This window comes from Colletes latitarsis, chromosome 4, assembly GCF_051014445.1.
Source record: "Colletes latitarsis isolate SP2378_abdomen chromosome 4, iyColLati1, whole genome shotgun sequence".
NCBI classification, from domain to species: domain Eukaryota; kingdom Metazoa; phylum Arthropoda; class Insecta; order Hymenoptera; family Colletidae; genus Colletes; species Colletes latitarsis.
In genome coordinates this window covers 37,907,579-37,929,028 of record NC_135137.1, presented here as the reverse complement: position 1 = coordinate 37,929,028, position 21,450 = coordinate 37,907,579, and the positions used below count along the sequence as shown (strand labels likewise).

Here is a 21,450-nt window from a genome sequence, read left to right as displayed (position 1 = left end):
CTCTTTGCGCGCTCTTCTTTCCTCCCCCCCCCCCCTGACTCGATCGTCCCGTCTCTTTCTCTCGCTCGTTCGCGGCAACTGACTTCTTTTTTTTCCACCAGACTCGATATACCCTCTCTTTCTCCCCCACTTTCGTTCTCTCTGTTCGTCCCTCGGTCTCGCTCGCGCTGCCACCCTCTCCCTTAGTCGCTCTACAACCCCCCAGACACTGGCCAAGCGAGTGGTCACGTGATCGTTAGCTCGGCCAATCATGTGCCGGGTGACGTCATCTACAGGGGCTCTCATGGTTTGAGAACAGAAGAGCGGGCGTAAAGGTGCATTTGCGGACTTCGGGGGACGCTCGTGGAAGGGGATGGACGGTCATGTGGTCTGTTCGATCTTGGAACGATGTGTGACGCAACGGCAGGACTGTCGATCCTCGGGATCCTCCGGGAAGGATTAAAGAACCGACGTACTTTGTCGCCGAACAGATGAGCCTTTTACGCTTTGATGTTTCGCAATATTCCTTCCGCGACCAGCAGAGCTTGTCATTTCAATATTCCTGATTAACAATTATTCGCTCCGTTCGAGCAAACTCGTGATTTATAAATATTGATACCCTTTGATCTTCAATCTGTATTAATATGGATGGATCACAGTACAGCTGTTTTTTCAGAAAAAACTGGTTTAAAATTGGTGCTTTAACGTTGAATACTTTTGGCATTGCGCTGTTGTCTCAGTCAAGTATAATAGAGAACACGAATATTACTTATTTTATGTGCGTACTACGATTATTATAAAGATTAAATCCATATTTCTCCAGGAGTTTTTTAAAGCGCACCACCAACGATTTACGAACTCGTGTTTAACAAGTTGTCACCTAGATTATGCGACACGCATCTAGCTCGTCATACTATCTACGTAACTATCTCCGTTGGCACGATTTTGGCATCTCTTCCCTAGATCAATAGAATGGACCATTCGCTGCAATAATTTCAGACGGTACGAAAGTTCAAACAATATCCAGAAGGTTTACTACCATTATCGTCTTTCATCCATGCAATTTAGTTACGATCGCGTTTAATTTTCACAATTGAATCAATGTTTTCGAAACCAGAGCTTCGCTAAGTAACAGTCTACAAAAACATAATAGGACCCCCCGGAATCTAATCATCCCCTTTGGACGTCGTGGACCAGAGCTTTAGAATCATTGTTTCTTACATAACATTAACAGAAAAATAATTCTACGACCAGTTTGAGAGAATGGAGGTCCCTTAAGGAGACAAAACATCCAAATTGGGGGGTTAAACGATTCGATGGCGAGAGGTCGCGAAGCGCGAGACACGGCCTCGTCGCCCGTATAAATTGCGAGGCGACGCAACGCGCGGCGAGCCCCATTTCTCTCGGGCCGGGAAAATGGGTTAGCGCCGAAAACTTTCCTGTTTGTATTCTACATTCGGGGAAGGTTTTTCCAGCGTCGCGTTACGAGGTCGTCGCCGTCGAAATGAAATTCCACGGTGCACGGCCGCGAGAAGCGTAGGGATGAGAGTGCCGCGCAAGAGTCGGCCGGGTTTGCGCGCTCGCAGAAATCCGGTGGTAAATCAACGCTGTAGGTGTTTTCTTCCGAAAAATTTCCGCGGAAAATCGCCTTAACTGCGGAACGGGCCGCGATTCAACCGTCAGTGCGATCGGTACCGCTGCCAGATGTGGATTTACTGGGAAACTTTTATTCGCCCAAAAAGTTCCCCGTAAATCTCGCGCGTCGTAAAGATTTTCCATTCTCCTTTTTATTTGCGTTTCTTCCCGCTACTCGCCTAGAAACACGCCCGTAACTCATCCTCTCTCGCTCCCCGCCCTCGCTCCGTACCCTGTACGAAATAATGCGAGTTAATCCGCGCCGTAAACAGTTCATGAATAAACGAGGTACACGCGGCCGCGAACCGCCGACGCGAGCGTTTCCCCCGCGCCCGTGAAATTGTTTGCTCGCTCGCCGTGAAAACTGTCGATCGTGAAATTCCCTCCGTGTCCACTAGCGCACTCGCGGGGCCTATCGTCGTTCCCCCTCCGCTGCAAATAACCATTTTCCAACCATTGAAAAAAGGGTTCCTAACTTTCCAAATGGATTTATTTCCTATATTAATATTCTTTCACGTGCATCGATATCAACGCGGTGACAGTCGAAGCTTCGAGCTTACGAGGATCGTTTGAAGTACTTCTATTTACAAAGTTTTGTACTTTTCACCCCAGTCTAATATAATCTTGTCAAGTATAGGAATTCGATAAATTTTAGATGCACCGTGGAGGCTCCGTGGGATCCCGGATCAGGGTAATCCTTCCGGAAAGTATCGAGGCAAAGTGTCGGAAAAAAGAAACAACCGATCGGTTATCTCATCCTCGCTTCCGCCCACCACCCTCGGAAATGTCATCTAACGATCGATGACTCTATTAACAGGGGATATCGCGTGAGTAGAGATCATAGGGATTATTTTAAGGGCATTAGACGCGATAGCATCGTAAAAAAAAAAACCATATAATCTGACAATATATTGACGTTCACTGGATACCAGTTCGATTTATGGGTCGAGATAGAAACGGTTTGGAAACAGCGGCCGGAACGGGAACGGAACAGACGCCGTGTATCCAGATTCTCAAAAAACACGACCGGCGCGAGGAATCCCCGTCAGATTTTGCAGCGAATTGCACGGACGTGCGTGCTCGAATTGTGGTTAACTCGACGCTCGTAAGCAGAAATGTAATTATTGGTTATCAACCGAGCACGACACGCCGTTGCACCCAGTAATTTTCGCATTAATGAAATTGATTCATCGAATCCATAAACCGAATTAAATTCCGCCCGCCGAGCGCGTAATCAACGTTTGCGGAAACTGAGCGCGATGGTTGTCGCAACGCGTCGAAACGGTAAACGAAACACAGACTACCTATCAATCTGGGCCACCTTTGACCCGACGCTTCCGACTGCCCCTTCCTGGTACTCAATCTTTGGAAAACTGTACAATCTATTAACAGCAAACGTCGTTTAAATCAAATATATTTGAAAGGCTGATCGGGGATCGTGGAACTCCAATTTTAATGACAAAATAAAGTTTCGTCGTGAAAAAAGATTCATGAAATAGTTAATGGAAAAATGCGACTCTTTTAGCGTTCTAAACCCCCGAAAGACCCCCTTAAAATTTCATTTGCGTAGCACTCGGTCAGTGGGTGGTGTTTCTCGAAAAAAAAAGGGAAAAAGCCGGAAACGAGGGCGACAGCGTAGGTACAGGGTCGACCGCAACGACTCCTTTGATTCTCGCGGATAAGGTAAAAGCGAGCAGCGACCGGGAAAGACGTGCAATTAAAAGCGCGTTCCGGCACTTAATAATCGTGAGCCGCAATTTAATTTCAAATCCATTTTACCGGCGCTGTTCGCGCCAGCCATTCGGCACACGCTCGAACGATGGAAACGTATCGGTTTTTCGTCCGTCCGGTCGGATCAACCCTCTGTGATATTCAGCGCGTGGAGAGGTACAAAAAAGGACGCGCGAGTTACGAGATTAATTTTTCTATCCGAAGAGTCCCGTTAATTTTTGTTATGGCTTCGCGGCCGAGACCAACCTTCTCACAGACGGATGCATTTACAAACTACAGACACAAATCGGTTGCGTGGATCCGCTTATCCGGCGACCGAGGCAACAGTTTTAACGTTTACTTTTAACTCTTTCAGGCAACGATATCGCTCTTATTTTATTTTAAATTATTTTTACGAGACGCTACGGGCTAATGATCACCGTAGAAAAGATTGACAGTATCACCTGTAGGAGCGATATTTCCCAGATTTTCAACGCAAAGTGTCAACTGCACGATCAACTATCGGTGCATTTACCTTAATGTTCCTTCCGTTTCGTGAAAATCAGCGGCACGGAAAGCTCGCGTTTTCACGCTCCGTTGCTCTCTATTTTTATTTCCAAGTATCAATGCCGCCCCCGACACGCGATACACGACCGGGATCGCAATTTTCTACGGCGGTTGCGCGGTCGACGGGGACCAGTTATAAATTTACGATCCCCGCAGAGTGGTCGGAGTTGCGCGATAAAAAAAAAAAAAAAAAAAAAAGAAAGGAACGTAATCGTGTTTCATCGGTAATAAACCCGATATTTGGTAACAAGAACGAGTCGTAACGGGAGCAGCGAAACTTTCCCCTTCGAACAGTTTAGAAGAGAAATATGATGTTATGGGGGTTCGTTAAAACGAAGGAAACGGTTTTAATGGCCGCGCAACGCGTCTCCTCGTTATGCCCGACGATACGTCCTACTCTCCACTTGGCGGTTAACCCTCAATTTGCAGCAGCAGAGGGCTGAAAGTCCTCTTCTGTCAAAGCGACTTGTCTGATTGGTTATGGCAGCCGTTTGGCTAAGACTACGGAACGTTTCGCCAAAGGGGTGCAACAGCGAATTTAAACGACGAAAAAATAATTCGTTTCAAATCCTACTGCGTGCTTTGTTTATTTTTTACTGGAAAATTTACAATTTTGTTGCTCTCTGTTAGTCCAGCGCAGGGGAAAAGATAGATATTTTCATCCGGAGGAAATTGGGCCAAACGTGTAGCTGACGCGACAAATATTTTGCCAGTCGAGGAACGATCGACATAACTGCGAGCAAATCAGAGCCCGGCCGGGTCTACCGTGTTGTTTGTCCCGTAGCAACCAAAACAGCTGCCTGGATGGCCTACACAAATCACCCTGGGAACCCTATCGCGTAGTCGCTGAACGGGCGACTGTCTGCAGGTGACAGGATCGCGAAAAACTCGCCTCGTGCACCTGTCACCGGTGTAATAACCGAGAACAGGTCTCACGAGGCAATTAAGGAACGCTGCACGCCACTTGGACGTACGCAAATTCGAAAGTGCATTCACCTCGTTGTGCCGTGTAAAGTTCAAAAAACTAATAGAGAACGATGTTCATAAACGAACGTTTTTGGTACGCCCCCGGGAAAAAGAAATACATCCGCGCAACATCCACCCGTGCATTCTAACGGTGGCATCAGAGTTCATTTTGGGAGCACAATTACGTACACGGTTTTAATAATGAATTCCAGGGCTAGGAATTTCAAAAATTAAAAATATGAAATTTATCATTCGAGAGAGTAATTTGTAATTTTTGCAATAACCATTTCGTAAGCTATCTCCAGAATCTACAGTACAAGAACAACAACTGGATATTACTTGTGGTTTTCTCAGAATCGAGACTTAAAGTGAAACGTCCTCTTCGCGTCGCCTGTCGCTTACAAAATGGCCCTCGAGGCAGAATGAGTTTTACATGCCTGTTCCGAACAGACGTCCCGTTCGAAATAAAGCAGATGGAAGATCGAGCGGAGCGGACGACGAATGAAACGCAAACAAGGAGGAATATCAGTTGGGTGCAAATTGTCCCGGAAGACTGTGCTCCCGGTATTAAACGATCAGGGTCGCGGAAGACGCGAGACTCGGATCTTCTTCCGGGCGTGCACAATGGTGGAATCACGGAGAAGTCGGCCATCATATTTTTACGACACGCGCGGCACGTCGTCGTCGACGGCTGAGTCTTGCATACACGGCTACAGAGCCGGGTTTTATCGTCGTCCTTTTCATCGTTCGTTCAGCCCTCGGTTGCATGTAGGTTACGCGGATTAATACTCTCGAGAGGAAACGCGGCAACGATGGGGTTGCGCCGGGAAAAGACGAAAAAAAAGGCGCGTAGGTAGGGTGAGGAAAAATAGGGAACGAAAACTCGAAAGACAAAAAAAGGGGGACGACGTCGATTCGATTGAATTTATTCCCGTCGTAAAAACCACGTCGAGCCGTGAGCATAATGGACGCAGGTTACCTGCTCCCCGTCGGAGTCGGGGGCGTTACTCGAACAAATTTTTATTGGAATAACATTCGTGGAATAGCGTTCCAATAAGGATTTATTGGAATGAAATTTTATTCCGATAACCTTTCGACGATAAGGGCTAAGCTGGATGTCATTCGCGAACAATGAACAGGCTCTCGTTCTCGATAAAATTTTATTAGAATCGAAACTTATTTCGTGAAATTATCGTTCGGCTAAATGTTCTCCAGGATCGAGAATCAAGGTGGTATTTTTCATAGAAGTCCGATTGATATTTAAAAGGAGACTAAAATAAAAATATCATAAAATTCTATTGATACAAGTAACAAGTGACGATACCGATCATGCACTGGCCGATGTCTATCGTTTGTTTTCTTGGTGGTAGTTGACGGAAAACGGGTAAGCTGCGTCCACTGTGCTCCAGGGGTTGAGGGAGAAACGATGGCACGGGGAAATCGCGAAACGACAAAAGAGAAAAGAAGCAGAAGAGGTCTAGAGCGAGAGAGGGTGAAAGGAAAGGGAGAGAAACGGAGAAAAAGAAGGGTGCCTCGAGGGTTTGCATATTTTTTTTCATCCATTTAACGATCACCCACCGGTCGTACTCCCTGCAGGCAGCGGAGCACCGGCGACGAGGGGAAGCGCGGGGCAGGTGTGGATTACGAGGATGTGGCACTTTTTAGCGATGAAAAAAAGTATGTCGCATTAATTAAAAGCGTCGCCGACGGTGAACGCAATTACGGGGCCGCGCGACGCTCTGGGTTCATTCGGGGCCTCGCGTTTTCACCGAGCAACCTGTTTTTCGCTTACTTTTCGCCCTTTTTTTTCCACCCATTTCCTTCGCCCCCATCGTGCGACTCTTTCCCATTTCTCGGTTGGCGTGCCGCAACTTCGGGAAAATCGTGACACGGTTCTTTGGTTGTATAATTATTCCGCCGGTCCCGTCCGGCTCGTAATTAATGTTCGACTCGACGGAACGTAAAATTCCGTTCCGCGGTTGGGCGGAACCAGCGTAGGGGTGACTTGCCAAAATCGTACCATTTAACCCCCTATCTTGCCGGGATGCGACGTCGGGTCGCTTTCCGACTTAAAGTAACTGTAGGATTATCTAAGTACATTTGTATGGTAATGACGTTTCACGTACAATACTTTGTAACTTGATAATAAATGGATTTTAGAATTTAATAATAAGCGCATAAATTTATTTAGACACTACTCAGTCGCACCAGCTTTAAAAGCAGAAAAGAAAGAAATAGAATTAACCAAAAATAACATACTATTCCAGCTTCGAGTCGCGAATTTTAGAGGGAAATATAATTTTTTAATATTAAAATTGTTGGTGAGTCTCATACGATGGTTAAAATAGAATCGTTAATGCTTTCGTTTTCCTGAAAAGGGGTCGCGAATAAAAAAAGAGTTAATGAAGAGCTTAAATAGATCACTCAACTTCCACCGGAATATCATTAGCGAACATACAACTGGATATTGAACTAAAATTAATTTTAGTCATGGATAGCAAAAATCTCATCCTGAAAATACGATGTACGCGTTCGTATATTTCTAAAGAAATTAAATTGAATTAATTATTCGTTAAAAAAAAAAAAAATTACCGAGACACTCGAGTTATTGAATCACTCGGTCTTAATTAATTTACTTTTCTTTCTTAGACTAAAAATCCTTAAATATGCAATACGTTCGTGCATAGGTACGTAATTTCACTAAAATATGCAAATTGGGTCACGTTGTAAAACAGGCATATTCGCTAAAACCTCGTCCCTTCGTACTCTATGTACGCTATTTATTTTATTCGATGAATCCATAGTTTCATCCCTTCTTTGCAAAAATATTTTCACGAACATCCATAGTCTAGTAATAACAAAGAAAGTTTCCGGCGATACGATTCAGATAGCTCTCCCCTAGAATCCCGATCGAGAACCATCGACCCACGAAGAAGAAAAATGAATCCAAGCATGGTCGTTCGAAAATCGAGAGGAAGTCAACGTAATCGCGTTTTGGATTCGGTTTTAACCCGGTCAATCGACCATCCTTGCTGCGGAGCTGGAACGATTGCCAGGCTCCTTCGTGTCTCGCGTGCATACGCTGGCAGCGTCACGAGAATTCCGTCAAAAGCGAAGAAGATGAGACTGGACGCGAGGGTGAAGAACGCGAGGAGGGATGGTCACCCCTAACTGCGAGGGACGTGCCGCCGTGTCCTCTGGCAATTTCCGTCCTCGAATTGAAATGTTATTACGTTAGCGACACGTTCCGGTTACCCCTCTGCCTCTCACTTTTCCCACCCCCCGTTCTGTCTATGTCGTTCTTTTATTTTCCGTTTCCTGTTGTCCTCTCGCAAATGCGATTTGAAGGCAGTACTCGTCGAAATGGACGAAGGAACGGACCGGCCATGGCGGAATCAAGGGAGGAGAAGCGCAGCGGCTACGAAGGTCTTCCCGGCAGATCCAATTCGCCCATAAAGGGAAAGAAACAAGAAAAACCAACGAAACGTCGAATCGCTAATCCTGTCGTGTGCGGCTGTGTCGAGAGACTCCTTTTATCTCCCTCTCGTTTCGCCACCGTGTACCGCGCTTTTCTAAAATCGAATTAAATCCGTTAGACTGCCGCAACCCCCTATCCTTCTACGTGCCACCCTGTACAGGGTGTTAAAAAACCCAACACGGTCTGCGATATCTCGTTACGGCACCACGCGACGCCAGAGACGTCGATAAAGCACCTAGCAAGATGGCAATCAATATCTTGTATATTCTAAGTATGAAGTAATGTTGGAGGCAGTCCAACATAAATTTCCAAGATTTGCATCGTATAAATTACACGATAGTACGTCCCATTTAGATCATGACTATGCACCGATAATATGCATGCTTAACCCTCCATCACGGTATTTTGACTCTCGTTGTTACCTAACCTGGTACTTTTCATCTTAGACGTTTTCTACAGCTCGTACATTTCTTAAATTATTGCGTAGAAACGGCAATACGGTCATTTTACACGGGAAAACTGAATTGGAAAATTTTTAATATCCGTCGAGTACGTAATACGAATTTAAGTAACGCGTCTGACCATACCCTGATATTTCTACTTACTGACATTCTCGAACATTGTAGTATGGTATCATTTATTTTTGATTGATCTTACCTTGCTTTATCATTGGTTCTTGATTAGTTAGAATTAGTTGAAACAATAATAACGTGTACCACAATGTCGCGAACTCCTAACGCAAGTAGAAATATCGAGCAATGGGTAGACGCGTTAACTGACCGCGGTAAACATCCTAGACTGATGCTAAACTGCTTTGTAATAGAGATTATAAGAATCATGACCAACTCTTGTGGCGTACTGATAGGAACTAAAAGTACTAAAAGTACTACAATATCGCATGTTTACGAGAGTAAAGCTCGCTTCTTCCCCGTTTCTGACATTTAATTTGCTCCCATATAGAGGCGAATCTCGGGTTTATTGGCAAAAACTGCTACTCTGGACGTCGTTTGGGAATCGTAAAATTTTCCAAACCGAGTTATTTAACACCCTGTATACGGACACGTCTGTTGCACGATCGCGTATCTAGCTGAAAGAGCTCCACGGGAGTCCATTTCGTGTTCCTGCGGAGCGACGAACCGATACGGAGGAATGCGGACTCGATATCCCGGCGTGCATCGGTATTTCCGGCCCTCGAAGTCGCCCGATAAAACGTTAAGGGGTAGATTTGTGCCGGCGGAGAATGAGGTAACCAGAATGCAAGCTCGCTGCTTGGAAATCGCTGATCCGAATGTCGTCGACATACACTTCCGTCTACGTGAACGGCTTTAACGGCGGAACCGCGTCGCTTAGGAAACGAACTGAACGACGAAAATTTATGAGAAAACGGAATGAAACGTACAGTAGCCAGCCCGATCGAGTTCCTCTGGCGTTGACGTTATCGACATTCGTAAATTATTTATCGTTATCTTCTACTTTTACAAGCTCGAGTTCCATTATTACTGTCATCAATTTCTACGACAAGAACAGGTGACGTCGAGAAGAACGGGACCAGGAAGTAAGAAAGCACGAGAAAGTATTAACGACGAAAGAGGAACACTCCAGTCTCTAAATTATTAGGAATTATTAGGATTGAATCGAATATGATCGATGGGAGTAGTATGGCGGATCCATGAACTTTTTACGGTATTAAGGGCAGTATTATCCACGCTTCTCGTAAAGGGGTTATAGTTTGAAGACCGAACGACCTCGTATTCCGAAACGTTTCTGGTCTGACCGTAAATGCGTTACTCCCTCCGTCATCAAAGATCATACTTCGTTCATATTTCACTGTAATAATTATCGTCGTAATATCTTCTTCGGCATCCCCGGAATCGCTACGGCCTTTAACCGTCCTTATTTACGGGTAACGCGATCGTAAATGGCGATACATTCGTTCCACCCTCTAACGTTTCGCGTTAATCATCCCTCTCGTCTCGTTTTTCCTGACGGCTGTCGCTGGCAAACGCGCTCGTATTCACGGCCGTACGAAACCAATTTGCATACGACGGACGCCATTGTATCGCGGAGCGTCGAGGCTTTTTACTCGATGCGTTAAAGAAGAAAGTGGCGCGCGACGGGGGGAGAATCGAAAGGAAAGAGATTCCGCCGAGTGGAGGCAGAGTGTCTCGAAAACAGGAACATTCCGGTGGTTTAATGCCGACAGCGACGTCCATCCCCCGTCGCGGGGGCTGTACGAGAGTTGGAGTAGCGTTTCTCGTTCCTCCTTCGCGTTCTCCATTTGCTCGCCTCGAAATCGAGGGGATCGGAGAAAGACAAAGAAACCGAGAAATAAAGGAGAAGAGCCCATTTTGGACACCGAAACTTCTGTGAACTGGGAAAAGAGATAACGGGCCGGCGGATGACGTAGTCTTCCGCGGAGAATGGAACACGACGGAGGGGGGGAAAAAGGAAAAACGAGAACAAGACGAAGGGAAAAACGAAAAGAGGGACGAAGAAAGGCTGACCAGTGCTCGTGACTTTTATTGCAGCCGAGCGTGTTAATCCAGAGCACCCATAAATTCATCCAGCAGGAATTGCTTCTTAACCGACGCCGTCCCCTCGGGACCCGACAACCTGTCGAAGACTTAACTAACGTACGTGATCTCTGCTCCGTCGCGAAAGAACTCCAGGAACGCGGATATCCCTGTTTTTCGTCCGAGAAATATCCCCGACTCGCAGTCTACGTGGCGCGCTCTTGAAAGTACTTCTAGGTCAGCGGTGCGCAACTTGGACGTCTTCACGGTTCGTATCTACCGTAGTCGCAGTCAATTTTCATCTTTATTGTTTCGGTTGGGTCTATTTCATTGATAATATGAGACTGCTTTTGGTCAGAGACTTCAGAGCTTTTTAGATTTTATCCAAGTATTTCTTATTTCGTTATTCAAATATTCTCGTTGCTAATTTATTAAGGAGTAGATATCTTAAGCAAATCAGCCCCGTTTCTATTTGGCCGACTCAGTGAATTCGACAAACTAACGCGAAAGCCAAGAACGTAAATACCTATCGATTCCAAGACCGACAAATATTTAATTACGGTAGAAGGATAGTTCGTTTGCGGTGCGGACGTAAATGACGAGAGCCGTGGAAGAGGCTGCAAAGGGGGATGGAAGGGGTTGGCGAAAAAAGGGTGAAGAGAGACGGTGGCTTTCAATCTCCCGTTCCTCCCATTATCCGTGTGGCCATTTCGATTCTTCGAGGTTTCTACCAGCCCCAGCTAACAGTTAGTACACCGGTCCGAATTACATCGGAGGTAATTTCTTTCGGGGGCATTAATTAGCTTCTGTTTTCCAGTGCCATCAATTTGCGACTGGCGCCGCAATTCAAGCTCGCCGAGTCACGTGGTTCTGGCGATCGATAGTTGGCGAAATTTAAAGATACCTGGCGTCGACAAGTCCTCTTTTAAATATTTCTCATAGAAATCATCGCGTTGCCTTATAATCGGGATTCTATTAAATTCTCCCGTGAATAGTTTGATAAACATAGAGTTGGTACAAACGAAAGTTTAACGAGGCGATAAACGACGGTTCGAGCATTAAATACGATATTCCGAGTTTATAAGACGAAATTCCGGAGTATTCCAGGAAATAGCTCAACGGAGGAGCGCGGGCGAGGTTAACGTCTTCGTCGTCTGGTTTCTAACGAACCTCCGGAGCATCACGGGGCGAAAAACGTTAATTAAGGCGGATTTTCATCGGAAAAAAGACCGATACCGAAATGAAATTAGAACGACGCCGGAGCGCGGGACGAAGCGTCGCGACGCGCGACAACAGAGAGGCAGACGAAACCGATGAATGGCTCCGCGGGCCTCTTCACACTTTGAAAATCTGGCTTCGAGGGACTCCGGCAGCTTGGCTCTTTCCGGATCTCTCGTCAGGGTCGTTTGATATTCACGTACCGTGAGTTTTGAGGGAAACCTTATACGCCACTTCGATCCCCCGACAGGACTTTTTCGCCGCGTTCCCAAAGCCCCGCGGCGAAACTGGCACGGAACGAGTCTCTTCGCCCGTGTACATACTCCTATGTACGCTACATACCTATCTACGAGGTGCAATTTGCATGCTCGTCCTCGTTTTAAAGCCTACCAGTGATTTCCGGCGTCATAGTTTCTATACCCGACTACGAAAACTCGACCCGAATCCGTCCAGCCATCTTCGACCGCGGTTCCATTCGAAACGATTTTCGCGGAGTTGATAGAATATAGACGACCGGCAACCAATCGCGCGACACGCTCTATTTTGCCCAAATACGCGCGATTCGATCCTTCCTATCGGTAGAATTTTTATTCAAACGATAGATAAAAAGATGGAAACTTTCAACACCCATCGACTTTCAAAAGAAACCTGGCACGTAATAATTGTTAACCCCTTCCCGTGGTAGGCGACAACGCGAACACTGCTTTGTAACAGAGATTATAAGAATCGTGACCAACTCTTGTGACGTACTGATAGGAACTAAAACTCGATCACGATCGTGATTTGTTTGGGCCGAAATCTTCATCACGAGTCAGACTCGTTAAAGCACGGGAAGGGGTTAACTACCGATTGGATATTATTTAGAATCGTTTTGTATATCTTAAAAGTATTGTTTTCTCCTATCGAGAACTCTTTCGCGACACGGTGAAGAGCCAACCGGAAGCCCGCGAGAGTTCGTCGAAACGTTCGACCCAGAAATATAGATGTGAAATTACGCGTCGAAGAAGACGACGACGTTCTGCTGGGAGCCCCATTGACGGGTCGCAGGGAAAGGGCAAGAATTAGCCGCGAAACGAGCAATGCCGGAAGCACGTGTACCGGAGACCTCCGCAGGAAGCGGGGTCTTTCCTTTGAATGCGCTTAATTGCGAGAACAGTTTCGTTTCCAGGAGGGACCAGACGGTCTGACGAGGAGCACGGAAATGATTAACGACAAAAGGGCGCCTCCTCCGTTGGATCTCTGCGAGCGAAACGAGAAAGAAGAAATAAATCTCGAACGTGAACAAAATGAACGGAACCGTGCAATTACTCCGCGGCTTCGAAACTATCGACGGATTTCAACCACGGTCGTGGGAAACATTTTCGTTACTCTGCGTTCGTTATTTTAATTCTCGTTACCGTCGTGCTGTCGACGATGACAGAACGGAGTCGGTTTCGTAGACGAATCGGCGCAGTGGTCAGGAACCTTTATTCGATAGGCCATTGGTACCGGACAATAATCGTATCAGTAATATACAGCACATTAAGTGCACGTAATTGAGGCAATAATCCAGTTATCGACACGCTCGATTTATTTCGATAATACGATTATCAGCAGTTCGGCAGAAGCATTTTGTTTTTGTATTTTAACGGACTATGTGCTTGAAATTTATTGCAATTATTATTTTAAACAATGATATCGTAAAGAAACAAAATTAGTGGTGCACCCCATATTGGTAAACTTTGTCGTCTAAACAGTCGTTTACGCGTCGTCTCGTTTCGGTGGATTAAACGGCGAAGATACCAGGGAATTTATCGTTCGTTTATTTGGCAAATATCGCGTTCGTTATCTACGATCTAGCTTGGATCGATGAGCCTTATAAAAACACAATGATCCAGTATTGCGACCGGTAGCTAGACCCACGAGCGTACAAGCCACGGAACGAGCTGGACACTGTGTGTCGGGCGATCGCGAATTCATACGATGTTTGCGTGTTCGGAAATATTGACAACGTTTGTCGAATTTAATTAACCGTTAGGTGCACGTTATTGAAATCGACGCGAAATGATATTGTCAGAGTTTCAGAAAAAAGCGTGGAAACGCGGTCGACGGTCGTTGGTAAATGAAATCCGACGGAAATTGAGAATTTATAATCCATGTTTTTTTTATGGATACACCTAATCATTTTGCAGGTTCAGCCACACGTTGTTTAGTTTGAGCGGGAACTCTGTTTTGAGAAGTTAAATGGAATTTATGCAACGAGTTAAGAATCCAGCCAGGAGAATTAAAATTAAATCGAGATTGCTACATTTCGCGTGGGAAGGTTTCGCGAAACTTTGATCGGACGCAAACGGTCAGTTCATATGCAGAAAAAACATAAAATATTGTATTTGTGTATAACATAAAGCGGTGACACAATAAACTTCGTAACAAGTTAAAAGAAGACGCGCCAAGTTTCATTCTCCCTGACTATCTACAGTCGCGAAACAATATTTGTCTAGTCCTTCGTACCTCATAGGAGTACTCCAAGGTTGAAGTGAATTTTCCTCAAGAAAGAGAAGTGGCCGACTCGCCACCGGCGAAGAAATTGAAGTTAAAACTTCCAGCGAGTTAACGGGACAAATATTCCCTTTAATTAAGCGAGTACGCTCGCGACACGATCGAGGAAATTCGATAACGAAGGACTCTCTTTTTGCACCGGTCGGGCAACGAAGGAAATTAAGCAGCGGATGATTTATTCGGTCGGTCAAATGAAACAGCGCCGGACGGGAGGAGCTTATTCGTTCATTTGGCAAATATCGAGCCCGTAATCTTGGATCCAGGGCCGATATAACGTGCCGTCGCAGCGAAAGCGAGTCGACAGACGGAAAAAGGAGAGAAGAAGCAAGAACCAGGGAATGGAACACTGGGATAGACGAACGCCGACTAACCAAGGGGTTGGGGTGGTTGGTCTGACGCAGCAAACAGAAAATAATACCGCGGCCATTGTTCCCGTTTCGCTTTTCTGTCTTGCTTCATCCACTCTCCGCTAACATCGGGACTCTCCTTCAGGAACCCTCCTCCATTGTCGAGTTTCGCTAGTCCCTTTACCTCTCTCATCATTTTCCCCTCCACCTTCTTCGTTTCTCTTCTGCATTCTCTCGTCAGTCTCACGCTCAGCGCCCCTTCTTCCTCCCACTGTTCCACCCTCACCCAACGAATGGCACACGTATTCCCATATTTCAGCCGGCTCCGAAGAGCAACGGAGGAACGGAATCCGCGACAGATTGGAGCATTTATTCGAGTCGGAAAGGGAACCGTGTCTCGGACACTTTCACGCCCCGATGAATCAATTTTTTCGTCTGCCCGTTCGTTGCATGCGCTTCGCGCGTCCAAAGTCAACGGAAACCACTGCTCGAATAGACCCATGAATATTCTCTGTTCTCTACTATCATCTTTCTACAATTTTTTTCATGTATATAATAAGCTTGAAGGTGTGCAACGTATCTGTCCGTCTACCCAGGTTCTTAGAAAAATAAATAAATAAATGAGCGACCGAACAAAGGGACCCTAAGAGATTTTAGGGGTTCTTTCATCCGCCGGTCGACGGTGTTAAGAGCGGTAAATCAGTTTTATTAACTCCCGTCGCGTCTTCCATTTCTCCGGTGTGCATTTCGTTCTCGCTTTGATCAGTCTCGCGTGGTAATACGTGTAACCCCGTTCGCGAGTTCACTTTCAATTCGCGTCAAAGACTGCGATTCCGCGTCGTTTTACAATTTCATCCCCTCCCACTGCGAAGCGTCGAGCAGCGCCGCGCCATGTCGCGATTGTTTAAGCGGTTGAAGGATATGTTTATAAATCGATTGTCCCCGGCTCTTTTCCCATTATTTTTCTCCCATTATTTTCCTTTTCCCCAGTCCGACTTTCCTGCGCGTGCACACGGTCGTTTCCCCAACCGTGGCTGAACGGGGAACACAAAACAGAGAGGATAGATTGAAACGGTTATTCGATCGATAGGAAGAGAACAATCTGTCGTTCATACGCAACCCCGAAGTGTGTACACTTCCTCCCTCTTTGTCAAACGAATTAATTTACCGGGTAATTTTCAACGGCGTATCGAAAACATCGATTCAATCTCGTTATTGCTTCTTTCCCTTTTCACGACCGTTCGACGCGCGTTTACCATTCGATCCCGCGTCCCAAGATAATCGAGAAACATGCTCGCGTCGCCAGAGTCCGGTGTATTTTTATCGGCGTATCCAGTCCCTTGCGTCGCTGCGCGAGACCGTATTCAAGCTACAGGGTCGAAACCAGTGACCGATAAGGGTAACAAACCCGCGAGGTCGATTCAATCTCCCGGCCGTTTTGTGGAAATCGCGGGATCGGATCGGTTAATTGAAAAATTCGACGTAACCAGCCCCTCCACCTTAACGACATTTTCGTTACCCCCGATTATCTTTGACGTTATCGGTTGCACTTTCCACTTACGCCGTCCGCGAGCCCCAAGGAACGGGGCGAAAAGTCATTCTATTTCCATTCCGAGACCAAAATCTACGAGAGTTTATAACTCAACGAAGGTTTAGGGAAATTGAATTCTTTTGTTCAAAATTTGTCCACTCGAATCGAAAAAATTCAATGCATTCTAAACTACTGGCAAGAGTGGCTTGAAACGTTGCCAGCTCCAAAAAATACGACGTTCGAGCGTGTCATAGAAAGCATACCCCTATCTATTCATTTTCAATTATCATAACATTACCGGTTCCATAGTCAAAGTGAATTTCATTAGCGTCGTTTAATTTCCCCAAGAAAAGTATGGACCTTTCCATTACCGTACAACGGGACAACGTCATTAAAATCGTCGTGGCCCTTTTGTTCCCTGTCGGCGATAAACAGTCGTCCTTCGACGTTCCGCTTCCGACTCGTTAGCGGAAGTCGAGTCTCGGCGATCTCTGTTCGAGCACGGCGCGACGACGAGTGGAACCCGTTCGTTCCTTTTGTGCTCCCCTTGTTCCGTCTTCTCGTTCGGCAATTTCGTCCCGGGCGAACGTAATATCGCGAGAGGACTCGGAATAAGAATTACTTTTAGCCACGGGTTCTCGCCACCCTTCGCGCGAGGGAACGGCTTAAGGGAAGGCCAAGCAATGACCGATAAAAGTAGCGCGCCTGCTCTCGGTGTTCGATTCAATTTCGTGAACTTTCGGTCACGGCGCGCCAAGTACTGTCATCAAACTCGCATCCACTTTGCAGCGGACAAGTGGCTCCGAGGCCCGCGAAAATCCACTTTCCGGCTTTGAGCCCCCGCTGCTGGCCATTACGTTGTTTCCTCGAACAACATGGACGGGAATAATATTCCAATTAGGGCTGATCTACGAGATACGACAGACGCGTGACATCATAACACGATCAAAAGGAAAGAACTTTCGAACGCGAAAGTCGGTCGAAAATAGAAGATTTTTGAGAAAATCGATTTTAAATTAAAAAAAGATCGACGTCCAAACGTTACTAGTAATATGGAATTATTTCTCTTTTTTAACGACGAAACGGATGCATATTTCGACCGAAACGTTCCTTCGTACCTGCCACGCGTTCTAAGATATTTTGGCGAAGAGATTAAAATGGCAGCCCCTGTATAGTTCCCCTGAATTATGTAACGCCGTGGCACGTAACTCGCGCGGAAACTTCAAAATTTCCTGCGATATTCTCGGGCAATTAAGCGAAGGTTTGCGTCTTGCGTGTTGGTCGATTACGCGGCGTGTGAGAAGCGTGAATTGTGGCGTGCGTCGGAAAATTAACTCACCGTACGAGATTCAGTCAACTATAAGCTAGGAAATTGTCAAACAAAACAGCTAACAACGTTGCTGAAGAACTTTCTTAATTTTAATAGTCGAAAGCGTTTCAGGTATAATTGAACCGAAGAGTTACAGTGTGTACGTGAGTTTTAATAATTACGGTAATATTTATCGAGTACTTCGACAATTACTTGATCCTCGCCGGAAGCCCCGGAAAGAACCAGTGTCAATTTTATCGGACGACAGGATGAAATTGTCTTTTCTTTTGCCACCGTGGGAAAAATTGCCGTAATCGCTGGCCATTACACACCGATAGCGCGACGATAAGGGTAAATTATCCTCGGATTAAAAGTGTCCTGCGCGGCGATGACCGGTGTCCGACAATTTCTAAGGGATCTCGAAGGATCCAAGGCGATACTCCATTTTTCTCGGTGTCCACCGCGAAATAGGATCGAGTCATCAAACGATTTATTACGATCCCGGGGAGTTTGAAACAGAAGGAAAACGAAAGATGTTGGATGTAGCCGGTGGAATTGGTCCGAACCAGCGCCAGCAAGAAGGATAACAGAAAGGAAGCGACCTGTCCTGGGAAAGCTTAATGATCCTGCAGAGTCCAGTTAGAACGGTATCAGCTTGAAGGCAGACGTACGAACATGATTGCAAGAACGGTAGACTGGCAGGTACAACGTGTAATTAAAACAATCCTTAAAGTACACATCGAAGAATCTCTTTTAAGTCATTTATTAAGTGACGATGATTCATTATTATTCGTGGGAAACGATATGATAAATTATTTTACGACAGATCGTATCGTTTCAGCGACAAAGATGGAAAAAATGTGGTTTATACTTGTTGCTTCGGTGAGAAAAGCCAGCTTGCAAGCGCGAGCGATATCTGTGCTTGCAAACTATTTGGCTGAGCGTTTATACCGGGGTATCGGTTGCGTGAAAAAAGTGATAAAGTGTGAATGGATTTTAAAAATACACGTCGATTTTTGAGCGTACAACTCGTGGGACGACCGTTCGTCGTGCGTACGAGAGCTTAAAAATGCATCGCGATCGAGAATCGAGAGAATCGAGGTCACAGAGGCGTTTCAGAAGGGTCATAAAGGGCAGCGCGAAATAGCATTTAGAGAGTATCAAATTAGAGCATGAAATTACTGTACATTAATTAGGCTTTGTATATTACTCGTTCTGTATCCAATCGAAATGTATTATAGTCCACGCGAAATTAGGGGAGGTTTAAAATATAAGACATTAAAGTTGACCGCAAAAATTCTTTTGATGAGAGTTCTAAAAGAAATGTGATCTTTTCCAAGATTTCTCTGCGAAGTAAATAATTCGCAGCGCGTTTATTTCGCAATTACGTCTCAATGAACTGTCACAGGTTGCGAGTATGACCTGTTTCAGGTAACTGACCTATGCACCAAAGCTACTACGGTCAGCGAACCGTATCGCTCTCGCGTTATATTATTCCAATGAGGTTCAAAATTGAAATCGCAGCCCTCGTAATCGTTTTAATGATGACATTTATAACTCCGGAACAATTTTAATGACCCTCTCTATATTAATCTCGGTAAAGGGTGTGCTCGGTATTGTCGATTATGAATAATAAAACGCTTCGACGCGAATATATTCCATGTCTATTTTGCTGTCTTTACGTTTACCTAGAATCTTCGACGTAGTCGTGTTCCCGACGATTGTTTAATTGCTAAATAATGGGCTCGGCGAAGTACATAAGAGCTAACAAACGGGGATCTAGAAGATAGATCGAGGGAATTAAAAGTCACGCGCCGACGACAGACGTAATGAAGCGGAAGCCCTGGCAAGAATCACGGTCTGTCTGGCGTGGAAGCTTCCTGTTAATATAGGACACCCTTAAATTCTCGTCGTCGGGCGGAAAGAGAGAACGCGGGCACGGCACGTTCGCGTAACGACCCGTTGGGGTCTAAATCTTGATAAACAGCTGCAAAGATTGTTAACGTTCTCCCATTATTTAATGGAGAGGCCGAGTTCTCGCGAGTCCGGAAAGACCGGAGGAAAGGAAAGAATTAGAAGGTAGACGCCGAAAGAAAGAAAGAGTTTGGATGTCGGCCAGAACCGACTCGAGGGACTCTATAGACGATCGTCAGAAAGGGGATCGTTTAGGGTCCACGTTAAGAGCATCGCAAACGTTTTGTCGCGAGTACGATGGAAACGAATGTCTCAGAGACTCTCTCGCGAAAACGGAGCCCCCAGCTTCAGTTTATCAATTCGAATGGACGACGCGAGCACGCGTTGTCTACATTTTTCTACGACGTTTCCGCCCTGGAAATCTTTTTCTTCCTGGCGAGACTAAATACGCGACTTCGGCTGCGAAACTCGTCGAGCCGAACGGTCCTTGTTTGCCCGTCTGCGATTCGTGCCAAGCGACTCCATGAAAAACGACGAATATTACGGATTTCCAGCCTTCGAGCGGACATATTTACCCGTGGACGTAATCGCGATCCCCGAGCCGCCCTCTTCTCTGCCAACGCGATGTCGCACAATTGTCGGATATCCAACAGTGCTGCTTTGTTACTTCAAACTTCGAAACAATAAACGCTTTTTTTGTCTCGATAAAATGAACAATTTACGTCTTCGAGAATAACTCAACCCCTGGGATCGAAACATTGAATATGCAGTAATAAATTATTCAAACTCGTGCAGTCGTGCAACATTTTTATACGAAGGCGGTATATTTGTGTTCCTCGAGTAGCAAAATTAGCACTTTAGCCCGGTGTTTTTGAATATTCGACCACTGTGTCGCCACGACGACGGTTATCGACCGTTGACGCAAAATACTCGGTGACTCGGTTGCATCGGGACAACGGTCAGTTTGGAAAATAAAACCATTAAACGATCATGCTCCAGCACCGCGGACCGTTTGTTCGCCGTATGTAGAGCGGGTCGGATAAACGCGGTCGGTCGTCCAGCAGAAATCCGATATATACTATTCATAGACGGGTACGAGTCGTGCTCGTTAAAAGTATCGCAAAGAGAACGAGCACTCTGCTTCGAGTCGATTCGTTACAACGACTCGGAAGTGCCCGTTGCATCGATATTCGAAGAAGCGCGCTACTAAAATAGATGCATTTACCAGCAAATGCTCTTTCAGTAATGGAAAACATTTTTCAAGGGCCCGACAGCGTTAATTACTCGCTGAAGACTCGATCGCGTTAAGGGGTTACGGTATCTTCGTAGCAAAGAAACGATGTTTTTACACAGGATATATTACCTCGATCGAAGATGATAGAAAAATGCTCCACTTTTTTCCGAGTATAACAGTAGAAATTATTATCGTACTGTTCCAATGCTATGGCTCGATCTACATATATACAAAATTCGTTTCAATCGAAAGTGCAGTATAGTATCATCATAATAAATTCATGAATATGCTTAGTTTCGGCGCCGCCAAGATGGCCGTAAGCCCTTAAGCGAGTTCTGTAGCACGGATGGGCGAAACTTTAGCAAAACATTAAATATTCGATGAGACCAACGCGTAGCAATTTATTCGTGACGTACACTCCGGCGAAATGTTCCTTTCTATAATTGAAATTTATGCGTACGAAGTTTGCCCATCTCTGTTTAGCAGATAGAGTTCTGTATCATCGCGGATA

At 45.7% G+C, this 21,450-nt stretch overlaps 1 protein-coding gene across 1 annotated transcript in view; it reads right to left on the bottom strand.

Moving 5' to 3' along the window:
* LOC143341448 (protein Fe65 homolog) overlaps nucleotides 1-21,450 on the bottom strand; it is a 158,854-nt gene that overhangs the window by 105,678 nt on the left and 31,726 nt on the right. The window lies entirely within an intron of this gene.